The sequence below is a fragment of the Haliotis rufescens genome, unplaced genomic scaffold, assembly GCF_023055435.1.
Source record: "Haliotis rufescens isolate VD_foot unplaced genomic scaffold, xgHalRufe1.0.p SCAF_3, whole genome shotgun sequence".
Taxonomy (NCBI): domain Eukaryota; kingdom Metazoa; phylum Mollusca; class Gastropoda; order Lepetellida; family Haliotidae; genus Haliotis; species Haliotis rufescens.
Genome location: NW_025964001.1, coordinates 50,487,170 through 50,499,479, shown reverse-complemented (window position 1 = coordinate 50,499,479; position 12,310 = coordinate 50,487,170).

Sequence of the window (12,310 nt, the reverse complement as noted above, 5' to 3'; positions counted from 1 at the left end):
AGGTAGTACAACCTCATAGTCAATAAACAACATAAAAACACGTCTTCGGTAAGGTACTACAACCTCATGGTAAAAAACAGCATAGAAACACGTCTTCGGTAAGGTGGTACAACCTCATAGTCAATAAACAGCATAGAAACACGTCTTCGGTAAGGTGGTACAAACTCATAGTCAATAAACAGCAAAGAAACTCCTCTTCGGTAAGATGGTACAACCTTATAGTCAATAAACAGCATAGAAACATGTCTTCTGTAAAGTGGTACAACTCATAGTCAATAAACAGCATTGAAACGCGCCCTCAGTAAGGCGGTTCAACCGCATAGTCAATAAACAGTATAGAAACGCGCCTTCGGTAAGGTGGTTCAACCTCATAGTCAATAAACAGCATAGAAACACGTCTTCGGTAAGGTACTACAACCTCATGGTAAAAAAACAGCATAGAAACACGTCTTCGGTAAGGTGGTACAACCTCATAGTCAATAAACAGCATAGAAACACGTCTTCGGTAAGGTGGTACAAACTCATAGTCAATAAACAGCAAAGAAACTCCTCTTCGGTAAGATGGTACAACCTTATAGTCAATAAACAGCATAGAAACATGTCTTCTGTAAAGTGGTACAACCTCATAGTCAATAAACAGCATTGAAATGCGCCCTCGGTAAGGCGGTAAAACCGCATAGTCAATAAACAGTATAGAAACGCGCCTTCGGTAAGGTGGTTCAACCTCATAGTCAATAAACAGCATAGAAACACGTCTTCGGTAAGGTACTACAACCTCATGGTAAAAAACAGCATAGAAACACGTCTTCGGTAAGGTGGTTCAACCTCATAGTCAATAAACAGCATAGAAATGCGTCTTCTGTAAGGTGGTACAACCTTATAGTCAATAAACAGCATAGAAACATGTCTTCTGTAAAGTGGTACAACCTTATAGTCAATAAACAGCATAGACACCCGTCTTCGGTAAGGTGGTACAACCTCATAGTCAATAAACAGCATCGAACCACGTCTTCTGTAAGGTAGTACAATCTTATAGTCAATAAACAGCATAGAAACACGTCTTTGGTAAGGTGGTACAACCTCATAGTCAATAAACAGCATAGAAACACGTCTACGGTAAGCTGGTACAACCTCATAGTCAATAAACAGCATAGAAACACGTCTTGGTAAGGTGGTACAACCTTATAGTCAATAAACAGCATAGAAACACGTCTTCGGAAAATTGATACAACCTCATAGTCAATAAACAACATAGAAACACGTCTTCGGTAAGGTGGTACAACCTCATAGTCAATAAACAGCATAGAAACGCGCCTTCGGTAAGGTGGTACAACCTCATAGTCAATAAACAGCATAGAAACGCGCCTTCGGTAAGGTGGTTCAACCTCATAGTCAATAAACAGCATAGAAACACGTCTTCGGTAAGGGGATACAACCTCATGGTAAAAAACAGCATAGAAACACGTCTTCGGTAAGGTGGTACAACCTTATAGTCAATAAACAGCATAGAAATGCGTCTTCTGTAAGGTGGTACAACCTTATAGTCAATAAACAGCATAGAAACATGTCTTCTGTAAAGTGGTACAACCTTATAGTCAATAAACAGCATAGACACCCGTCTCCGGTAAGGTGGTACAACCTCATAGTCAATAAACAGCATCGAACCACGTCTTCGGTAAGGTAGTACAATCTCATAGTCAATAAACAGCATAGAAACACGTCTTTGGTAAGGTGGTACAACCTCATGGTCAATAAACAGTATAGAAACACGTCTTCGGTAAGGTGGTTCAACCTCATAGTCAATAAACAGCATAGAAACACGTCTTCGGTAAGGTGGTACAACTTTATAGTAAAAAAACAGCATAGAAACACGTCTTCGGTAAGGTGGTACAACCTTATAGTCAATAAACAGCATTGAAACGCACCCTCGGTAAGGCGGTACAACCGCATAGTCAATAAACAGCATAGAAACGCGCCTTCGGTAAGGTGGTTCAACCTCATAGTCAATAAACAGCATCGAAACACGTCTTCGGTAAGGGGATACAACCTCATAGTCAATAGACAGCATAGAAAAACGTCTTCGGTAAGGTGGTACAACCTTATAGTCAATAAACAGCATAGAAACACGTCTTCGGTAAGGTGGTACAACCTCATAGTCAATAAACAGCATAGAAACTCGTCTTCGGTAAGGTGGTTCAACCTCATAGTCAATAAACAGCATAGAAACACGTCTTCGGTAAGGTGGTACAACCTTATAGTAAAAAAACAGCATAGAAACACGTCTTCGGTAAGGTGGTACAACCTTATAGTCAATAAACAGCATAGAAACGCGCCTTCGGTAAGGTGGTTCAACCTCATAGTCAATAAACAGCATAGAAACACGTCTTCGGTAAGGTGGTACAAACTCATAGTCAATAAACAGCATAGAAACGCGCCTTCGGTAAGGTGGTACAAGCTTATAGTCAATAAACAGCATAGAAAATCGCCTTCGGTAAGGTAGTACAACCTCATAGTCAATAAACAACATAGAAACACGTCTTCGGTAAGGTACTACAACCTCATGGTAAAAAACAGCATAGAAACACGTCTTCGGTAAGGTGGTACAACCTCATAGTCAATAAACAGCATAGAAACACGTCTTCGGTAAGGTGGTACAAACTCATAGTCAATAAACAGCAAAGAAACTCCTCTTCGGTAAGATGGTACAACCTTATAGTCAATAAACAGCATAGAAACATGTCTTCTGTAAAGTGGTACAACCTCATAGTCAATAAACAGCATTGAAACGCGCCCTCGGTAAGGCGGTTCAACCGCATAGTCAATAAACAGTATAGAAACGCGCCTTCGGTAAGGTGGTTCAACCTCATAGTCAATAAACAGCATAGAAACACGTCTTCGGTAAGGTACTACAACCTCATGGTAAAAAAACAGCATAGAAACACGTCTTCGGTAAGGTGGTACAACCTCATAGTCAATAAACAGCATAGAAACACGTCTTCGGTAAGGTGGTACAAACTCATAGTCAATAAACAGCAAAGAAACTCCTCTTCGGTAAGATGGTACAACCTTATAGTCAATAAACAGCATAGAAACATGTCTTCTGTAAAGTGGTACAACCTCATAGTCAATAAACAGCATTGAAATGCGCCCTCGGTAAGGCGGTACAACCGCATAGTCAATAAACAGTATAGAAACGCGCCTTCGGTAAGGTGGTTCAACCTCATAGTCAATAAACAGCATAGAAACACGTCTTCGGTAAGGTACTACAACCTCATGGTAAAAAACAGCATAGAAACACGTCTTCGGTAAGGTGGTTCAACCTCATAGTCAATAAACAGCATAGAAATGCGTCTTCTGTAAGGTGGTACAACCTTATAGTCAATAAACAGCATAGAAACATGTCTTCTGTAAAGTGGTACAACCTTATAGTCAATAAACAGCATAGACACCCGTCTTCGGTAAGGTGGTACAACCTCATAGTCAATAAACAGCATCGAACCACGTCTTCTGTAAGGTAGTACAATCTTATAGTCAATAAACAGCATAGAAACACGTCTTTGGTAAGGTGGTACAACCTCATAGTCAATAAACAGCATAGAAACACGTCTACGGTAAGCTGGTACAACCTCATAGTCAATAAACAGCATAGAAACACGTCTTGGTAAGGTGGTACAACCTTATAGTCAATAAACAGCATAGAAACACGTCTTCGGAAAATTGATACAACCTCATAGTCAATAAACAACATAGAAACACGTCTTCGGTAAGGTGGTACAACCTCATAGTCAATAAACAGCATAGAAACGCGCCTTCGGTAAGGTGGTACAACCTCATAGTCAATAAACAGCATAGAAACGCGCCTTCGGTAAGGTGGTTCAACCTCATAGTCAATAAACAGCATAGAAACACGTCTTCGGTAAGGGGATACAACCTCATGGTAAAAAACAGCATAGAAACACGTCTTCGGTAAGGTGGTACAACCTTATAGTCAATAAACAGCATAGAAATGCGTCTTCTGTAAGGTGGTACAACCTTATAGTCAATAAACAGCATAGAAACATGTCTTCTGTAAAGTGGTACAACCTTATAGTCAATAAACAGCATAGACACCCGTCTCCGGTAAGGTGGTACAACCTCATAGTCAATAAACAGCATCGAACCACGTCTTCGGTAAGGTAGTACAATCTCATAGTCAATAAACAGCATAGAAACACGTCTTTGGTAAGGTGGTACAACCTCATGGTCAATAAACAGTATAGAAACACGTCTTCGGTAAGGTGGTTCAACCTCATAGTCAATAAACAGCATAGAAACACGTCTTCGGTAAGGTGGTACAACCTTATAGTAAAAAAACAGCATAGAAACACGTCTTCGGTAAGGTGGTACAACCTTATAGTCAATAAACAGCATTGAAACGCACCCTCGGTAAGGCGGTACAACCGCATAGTCAATAAACAGCATAGAAACGCGCCTTCGGTAAGGTGGTTCAACCTCATAGTCAATAAACAGCATCGAAACACGTCTTCGGTAAGGGGATACAACCTCATAGTCAATAGACAGCATAGAAAAACGTCTTCGGTAAGGTGGTACAACCTTATAGTCAATAAACAGCATAGAAACACGTCTTCGGTAAGGTGGTACAACCTCATAGTCAATAAACAGCATAGAAACTCGTCTTCGGTAAGGTGGTTCAACCTCATAGTCAATAAACAGCATAGAAACACGTCTTCGGTAAGGTGGTACAACCTTATAGTAAAAAAACAGCATAGAAACACGTCTTCGGTAAGGTGGTACAACCTGATAGTCAATAAACAGCATAGAAACGCGCCTTCGGTAAGGTGGTTCAACCTCATAGTCAATAAACAGCATAGAAACACGTCTTCGGTAAGGTGGTACAAACTCATAGTCAATAAACAGCATAGAAACGCGCCTTCGGTAAGGTGGTACAAGCTTATAGTCAATAAACAGCATAGAAAATCGCCTTCGGTAAGGTGGTTCAACCTCATAGTCAATAAACAGCATAGAAACACGTCTTCGGTAAGGTACTACAACCTCATGGTAAAAAAACAGCATAGAAACACGTCTTCGGTAAGGTGGTACAACCTCATAGTCAATAAACAGCATAGAAACACGTCTTCGGTAAGGTGGTACAAACTCATAGTCAATAAACAGCAAAGAAACTCCTCTTCGGTAAGATGGTACAACCTTATAGTCAATAAACAGCATAGAAACATGTCTTCTGTAAAGTGGTACAACCTCATAGTCAATAAACAGCATTGAAATGCGCCCTCGGTAAGGCGGTACAACCGCATAGTCAATAAACAGTATAGAAACGCGCCTTCGGTAAGGTGGTTCAACCTCATAGTCAATAAACAGCATAGAAACACGTCTTCGGTAAGGTACTACAACCTCATGGTAAAAAAAAGCATAGAAACACGTCTTCGGTAAGGTGGTTCAACCTCATAGTCAATAAACAGCATAGAAATGCGTCTTCTGTAAGGTGGTACAACCTTATAGTCAATAAACAGCATAGAAACATGTCTTCTGTAAAGTGGTACAACCTTATAGTCAATAAACAGCATAGACACCCGTCTTCGGTAAGGTGGTACAACCTCATAGTCAATAAACAGCATCGAACCACGTCTTCTGTAAGGTAGTACAATCTTATAGTCAATAAACAGCATAGAAACACGTCTTTGGTAAGGTGGTACAACCTCATAGTCAATAAACAGCATAGAAACACGTCTTCGGTAAGCTGGTACAACCTTATAGTAAATAAACAGCATAGAAACACGTCTTGGTAAGGTGGTACAACCTTATAGTCAATAAACAGCATAGAAACACGTCTTCGGAAAATTGATACAACCTCATAGTCAATAAACAACATAGAAACACGTCTTCGGTAAGGTGGTACAACCTCATAGTCAATAAACAGCATAGAAACGCGCCTTCGGTAAGGTGGTACAACCTCATAGTCAATAAACAGCATAGAAACGCGCCTTCGGTAAGGTGGTTCAACCTCATAGTCAATAAACAGCATAGAAACACGTCTTCGGTAAGGGGATACAACCTCATGGTAAAAAACAGCATAGAAACACGTCTTCGGTAAGGTGGTACAACCTTATAGTCAATAAACAGCATAGAAATGCGTCTTCTGTAAGGTGGTACAACCTTATATTCAATAAACAGCATAGAAACATGTCTTCTGTAAAGTGGTACAACCTTATAGTCAATAAACAGCATAGACACCCGTCTTCGGTAAGGTGGTACAACCTCATAGTCAATAAACAGCATCGAACCACGTCTTCGGTAAGGTAGTACAATCTTATAGTCAATAAACAGCATAGAAACACGTCTTTGGTAAGGTGGTACAACCTCATAGTCAATAAACAGCATAGAAACACGTCTTCGGTAAACTGGTACAACCTTATAGAAAATAAACAGCATAGAAACACGTCTTGGTAAGGTGGTACAACCTTATAGTCAATAAACAGCATAGAAACACGTCTTCGGAAAATTGATACAAGCTCATTGTCAATAAACAACATAGAAACACGTCTTCGGTAAGGTGGTACAACCTCATAGTCAATAAACAGCATAGAAACGCGCCTTCGGTAAGGTGGTACAACCTCATAGTCAATAAACAGCATAGAAACTCGTCTTCGGTAAGGTGGTACAACCTTATAGTCAATAAACAGCATCGAAACACGTCTTCGGTAAGGGGATACAACCTCATAGTCAATAAACAGCATAGAAAAACGTCTTCGGTAAGGTGGTACAACCTTATAGTCAATAAACAGCATAGAAACGCGCCTTCGGTAAGGTGGTACAAACTCATAGTCAATAAACAGCAAAGAAACTCCTCTTCGGTAAGGTGGTACAACCTTATAGTCAATAAACAGCATAGAAACATGTCTTCTGTAAAGTGGTACAACCTCATAGTCAATAAACAGCATTGAAACGCGCCCTCGGTAAGGCGGTACAACCGCATAGTCAATAAACAGCATAGAAACATGTCTTCTGTAAAGTGGTACAACCTCATAGTCAATAAACAGCATAGAAACACGTCTTCGGTAAGGTACTACAACCTCATGGTAAAAAACAGCATAGAAACACGTCTTCGGTAAGGTGGTTCAACCTCATAGTCAATAAACAGCATAGAAATGCGTCTTCTGTAAGGTGGTACAACCTTATAGTCAATAAACAGCATAGAAACATGTCTTCTGTAAAGTGGTACAACCTTATAGTCAATAAACAGCATAGACACCCGTCTTCGGTAAGGTGGTACAACCTCATAGTAAAAAAACAGCATCGAACCACGTCTTCTGTAAGGTAGTACAATCTTATAGTCAATAAACAGCATAGAAACACGTCTTTGGTAAGGTGGTACAACCTCATAGTCAATAAACAGCATAGAAACACGTCTTCGGTAAGGTGGTACAACCTTATAGTAAAAAAACAGCATAGAAACACGTCTTCGGTAAGGTGGTACAACCTTATAGTCAATAAACAGCATTGAAACGCGCCCTCGGTAAGGCGGTACAACCTTATAGTCAATAAACAGCATAGAAATGCGTCTTCTGTAAGGTGGTACAACCTTATAGTCAATAAACAGCATAGAAACATGTCTTCTGTAAAGTGGTACAACCTTATAGTCAATAAACAGCATAGACACCCGTCTTCGGTAAGGTGGTACAACCTCATAGTCAATAAACAGCATCGAACCACGTCTTCGGTAAGGTAGTACAATCTTATAGTCAATAAACAGCATAGAAACACGTCTTTGGTAAGGTGGTACAACCTCATAGTCAATAAACAGCATAGAAACACGTCTTCGGTAAACTGGTACAACCTTATAGTAAATAAACAGCATAGAAACACGTCTTGGTAAGGTGGTACAACCTTATAGTCAATAAACAGCATAGAAACACGTCTTCGGAAAATTGATACAAGCTCATTGTCAATAAACAACATAGAAACACGTCTTCGGTAAGGTGGTACAACCTCATAGTCAATAAACAGCATAGAAACGCGCCTTCGGTAAGGTGGTACAACCTCATAGTCAATAAACAGCATAGAAACTCGTCTTCGGTAAGGTGGTACAACCTTATAGTCAATAAACAGCATCGAAACACGTCTTCGGTAAGGGGATACAACCTCATAGTCAATAAACAGCATAGAAAAACGTCTTCGGTAAGGTGGTACAACCTTATAGTCAATAAACAGCATAGAAACGCGCCTTCGGTAAGGTGGTACAAACTCATAGTCAATAAACAGCAAAGAAACTCCTCTTCGGTAAGGTGGTACAACCTTATAGTCAATAAACAGCATAGAAACATGTCTTCTGTAAAGTGGTACAACCTCATAGTCAATAAACAGCATTGAAACGCGCCCTCGGTAAGGCGGTACAACCGCATAGTCAATAAACAGCATAGAAACATGTCTTCTGTAAAGTGGTACAACCTCATAGTCAATAAACAGCATAGAAACACGTCTTCGGTAAGGTACTACAACCTCATGGTAAAAAACAGCATAGAAACACGTCTTCGGTAAGGTGGTTCAACCTCATAGTCAATAAACAGCATAGAAATGCGTCTTCTGTAAGGTGGTACAACCTTATAGTCAATAAACAGCATAGAAACATGTCTTCTGTAAAGTGGTACAACCTTATAGTCAATAAACAGCATAGACACCCGTCTTCGGTAAGGTGGTACAACCTCATAGTCAATAAACAGCATCGAACCACGTCTTCTGTAAGGTAGTACAATCTTATAGTCAATAAACAGCATAGAAACACGTCTTTGGTAAGGTGGTACAACCTCATAGTCAATAAACAGCATAGAAACACGTCTTCGGTAAGGTGGTACAACCTTATAGTAAAAAAACAGCATAGAAACACGTCTTCGGTAAGGTGGTACAACCTTATAGTCAATAAACAGCATTGAAACGCGCCCTCGGTAAGGCGGTACAACCGCATAGTCAATAAACAGCATAGAAACGCGCCTTCGGTAAGGTGGTTCAACCTCATAGTCAATAAACAACATAGAAACACGTCTTCGGTAAGGTGGTACAACCTCATAGTCAATAAACAGCATAGAAACGCGCCTTCGGTAAGGTGGTACAACCTCATAGTCAATAAACAGCATAGAAACGCGCCTTCGGTAAGGTGGTTCAACCTCATAGTCAATAAACAGCATAGAAACACGTCTTCGGTAAGGTACTACAACCTCATGGTAAAAAACAGCATAGAAACACGTCTTCGGTAAGCTGGTACAACCTTATAGTCAATAAACAGCATAGAAATGCGTCTTCTGTAAGGTGGTACAACCTTATAGTCAATAAACAGCATAGAAACATGTCTTCTGTAAAGTGGTACAACCTTATAGTCAATAAACAGCATAGACACCCGTCTTCGGTAAGGTGGTACAACCTCATAGTCAATAAACAGCATCGAACCACGTCTTCGGTAAGGTAGTACAATCTTATTGTCAATAAACAGCATAGAAACACGTCTTTGGTAAGGTGGTACAACCTCATAGTCAATAAACAGCATAGAAACACGTCTTCGGTAAGCTGGTACAACCTTATAGTAAATAAACAGCATAGAAACACGTCTTGGTAAGGTGGTACAACCTTATAGTCAATAAACAGCATAGAAACACGTCTTCGGAAAATTGATACAACCTCATTGTCAATAAACAACATAGAAACACGTCTTCGGTAAGGTGGTACAACCTCATAGTCAATAAACAGCATAGAAACGCGCCTTCGGTGAGGTGGTACAACCTCATAGTCAATAAACAGCATAGAAACTCGTCTTCGGTAAGGTGGTACAACCTCATAGTCAATAAACAGCATAGAAACACGTATTCGGTAAGGTACTACAACCTCATAGTCAATAAACAGCATAGAAAAACGTCTTCGGTAAGGTGGTACAACCTTATTGTCAATAAACAGCATAGAAACGCGCCTTCGGTAAGGTGGTACAAACTCATAGTCAATAAACAGCAAAGAAACTCCTCTTCGGTAAGGTGGTACAACCTTATAGTCAATAAACAGCATAGAAACATGTCTTCTGTAAAGTGGTACAACCTCATATTCAATAAACAGCATTGAAACGCGCCCTCGGTAAGGCGGTACAACCGCATAGTCAATAAACAGCATAGAAACATGTCTTCTGTAAAGTGGTACAACCTCATAGTCAATAAACAGCATAGAAACACGTCTTCGGTAAGGTGCTACAACCTCATGGTAAAAAACAGCATAGAAACACGTCTTCGGTAAGGTGGTTCAACCTCATAGTCAATTAACAGCATAGAAATGCGTCTTCTGTAAGGTGGTACAACCTTATAGTCAATAAACAGCATAGAAACATGTCTTCTGTAAAGTGGTACAACCTTATAGTCAATAAACAGCATCGACACCCGTCTTGGGTAAGGTGGTACAACCTCATAGTCAATAAACAGCATCGAACCACGTCTTCTGTAAGGTAGTACAATCTTATAGTCAATAAACAGCATAGAAACACGTCTTTGGTAAGGTGGTACAACCTCATAGTCAATAAACAGCATAGAAACACGTCTTCGGTAAGGTGGTACAACCTTATAGTAAAAAAACAGCATAGAAACACGTCTTCGGTAAGGTGGTACAACCTTATAGTCAATAAACAGCATTGAAACGCGCCCTCGGTAAGGCGGTACAACCGCATAGTCAATAAACAGCATAGAAACGCGCCTTCGGTAAGGTGGTTCAACCTCATAGTCAATAAACAACATAGAAACACGTCTTCGGTAAGGTGGTACAACCTCATAGTCAATAAACAGCATAGAAACGCGCCTTCGGTAAGGTGGTACAACCTCATAGTCAATAAACAGCATAGAAACGCGCCTTCGGTAAGGTGGTTCAACCTCATAGTCAATAAACAGCATAGAAACACGTCTTCGGTAAGGGGATACAACCTCATGGTAAAAAACAGCATAGAAACACGTCTTCGGTAAGGTGGTACAACCTTATAGTCAATAAACAGCATAGAAATGCGTCTTCTGTAAGGTGGTACAACCTTATAGTCAATAAACAGCATAGAAACATGTCTTCTGTAAAGTGGTACAACCTTATAGTCAATAAACAGCATAGACACCCGTCTTCGGTACGGTGGTACAACCTCATAGTCAATAAACAGCATCGAACCACGTCTTCGGTAAGGTAGTACAATCTTATAGTCAATAAACAGCATAGAAACACGTCTTTGGTAAGGTGGTACAACCTCATAGTCAATAAACAGCATAGAAACACGTCTTCGGTAAGCTGGTACAACCTTATAGTAAATAAACAGCATAGAAACACGTCTTGGTAAGGTGGTACAACCTTATAGTCAATAAACAGCATAGAAACACGTCTTCTGAAAATTGATACAACCTCATAGTCAATAAACAACATAGAAACACGCCTTCGGTAAGGTAGTACAACCTCATAGTCAATAAACAGCATAGAAACGCGCCTTCGGTAAGGTGGTACAACCTCATAGTCAATAAACAGCATAGAAACACGTCTTCGGTAAGGTGGTACAAACTCATAGTCAATAAACAGCATAGAAACGCGCCTTTGGTAAGGTGGTACAAGCTTATAGTCAATAAACAGCATAGAAAGTCGCCTTCGGTAAGGTAGTACAACCTCATAGTCAATAAACAACATAGAAACACGTCTTCGGTAAGGTGGTACAACCTCATAGTCAATAAACAGTATAGAAACTCGTCTTCGGTAAGGTGGTTCAACCTCATAGTTAATAAACAGCATAGAAACACGTCTTCGGTAAGGTGGTACAACCTTATAGTAAAAAAACAGCATAGAAACACGTCTTCGGTAAGGTGGTACAACCTTATAGTCAATAAACAGCATTGAAACGCGCCCTCGGTAAGGCGGTACAACCGCATAGTCAATAAACAGCATAGAAACGCGCCTTCGGTAAGGTGGTTCAACCTCATAGTCAATAAACAGCATAGAAACACGTCTTCGGTAAGGTGGTACAAACTCATAGTCAATAAACAGCATAGAAACGCGCCTTCGGTAAGGTGGTATAAGCTTATAGTCAATAAACAGCATAGAAAGTCGCCTTCGGTAAGGTGGTACAAACTCATAGTCAATAAACAGCAAAGAAACTCCTCTTCGGTAAGATGGTACAACCTTATAGTCAATAAACAGCATAGAAACATGTCTTCTGTAAAGTGGTACAACCTCATAGTCAATAAACAGCATTGAAACGCGCCCTCGGTAAGGCGGTACAACCGCATAGTCAATAAACAGTATAGAAACG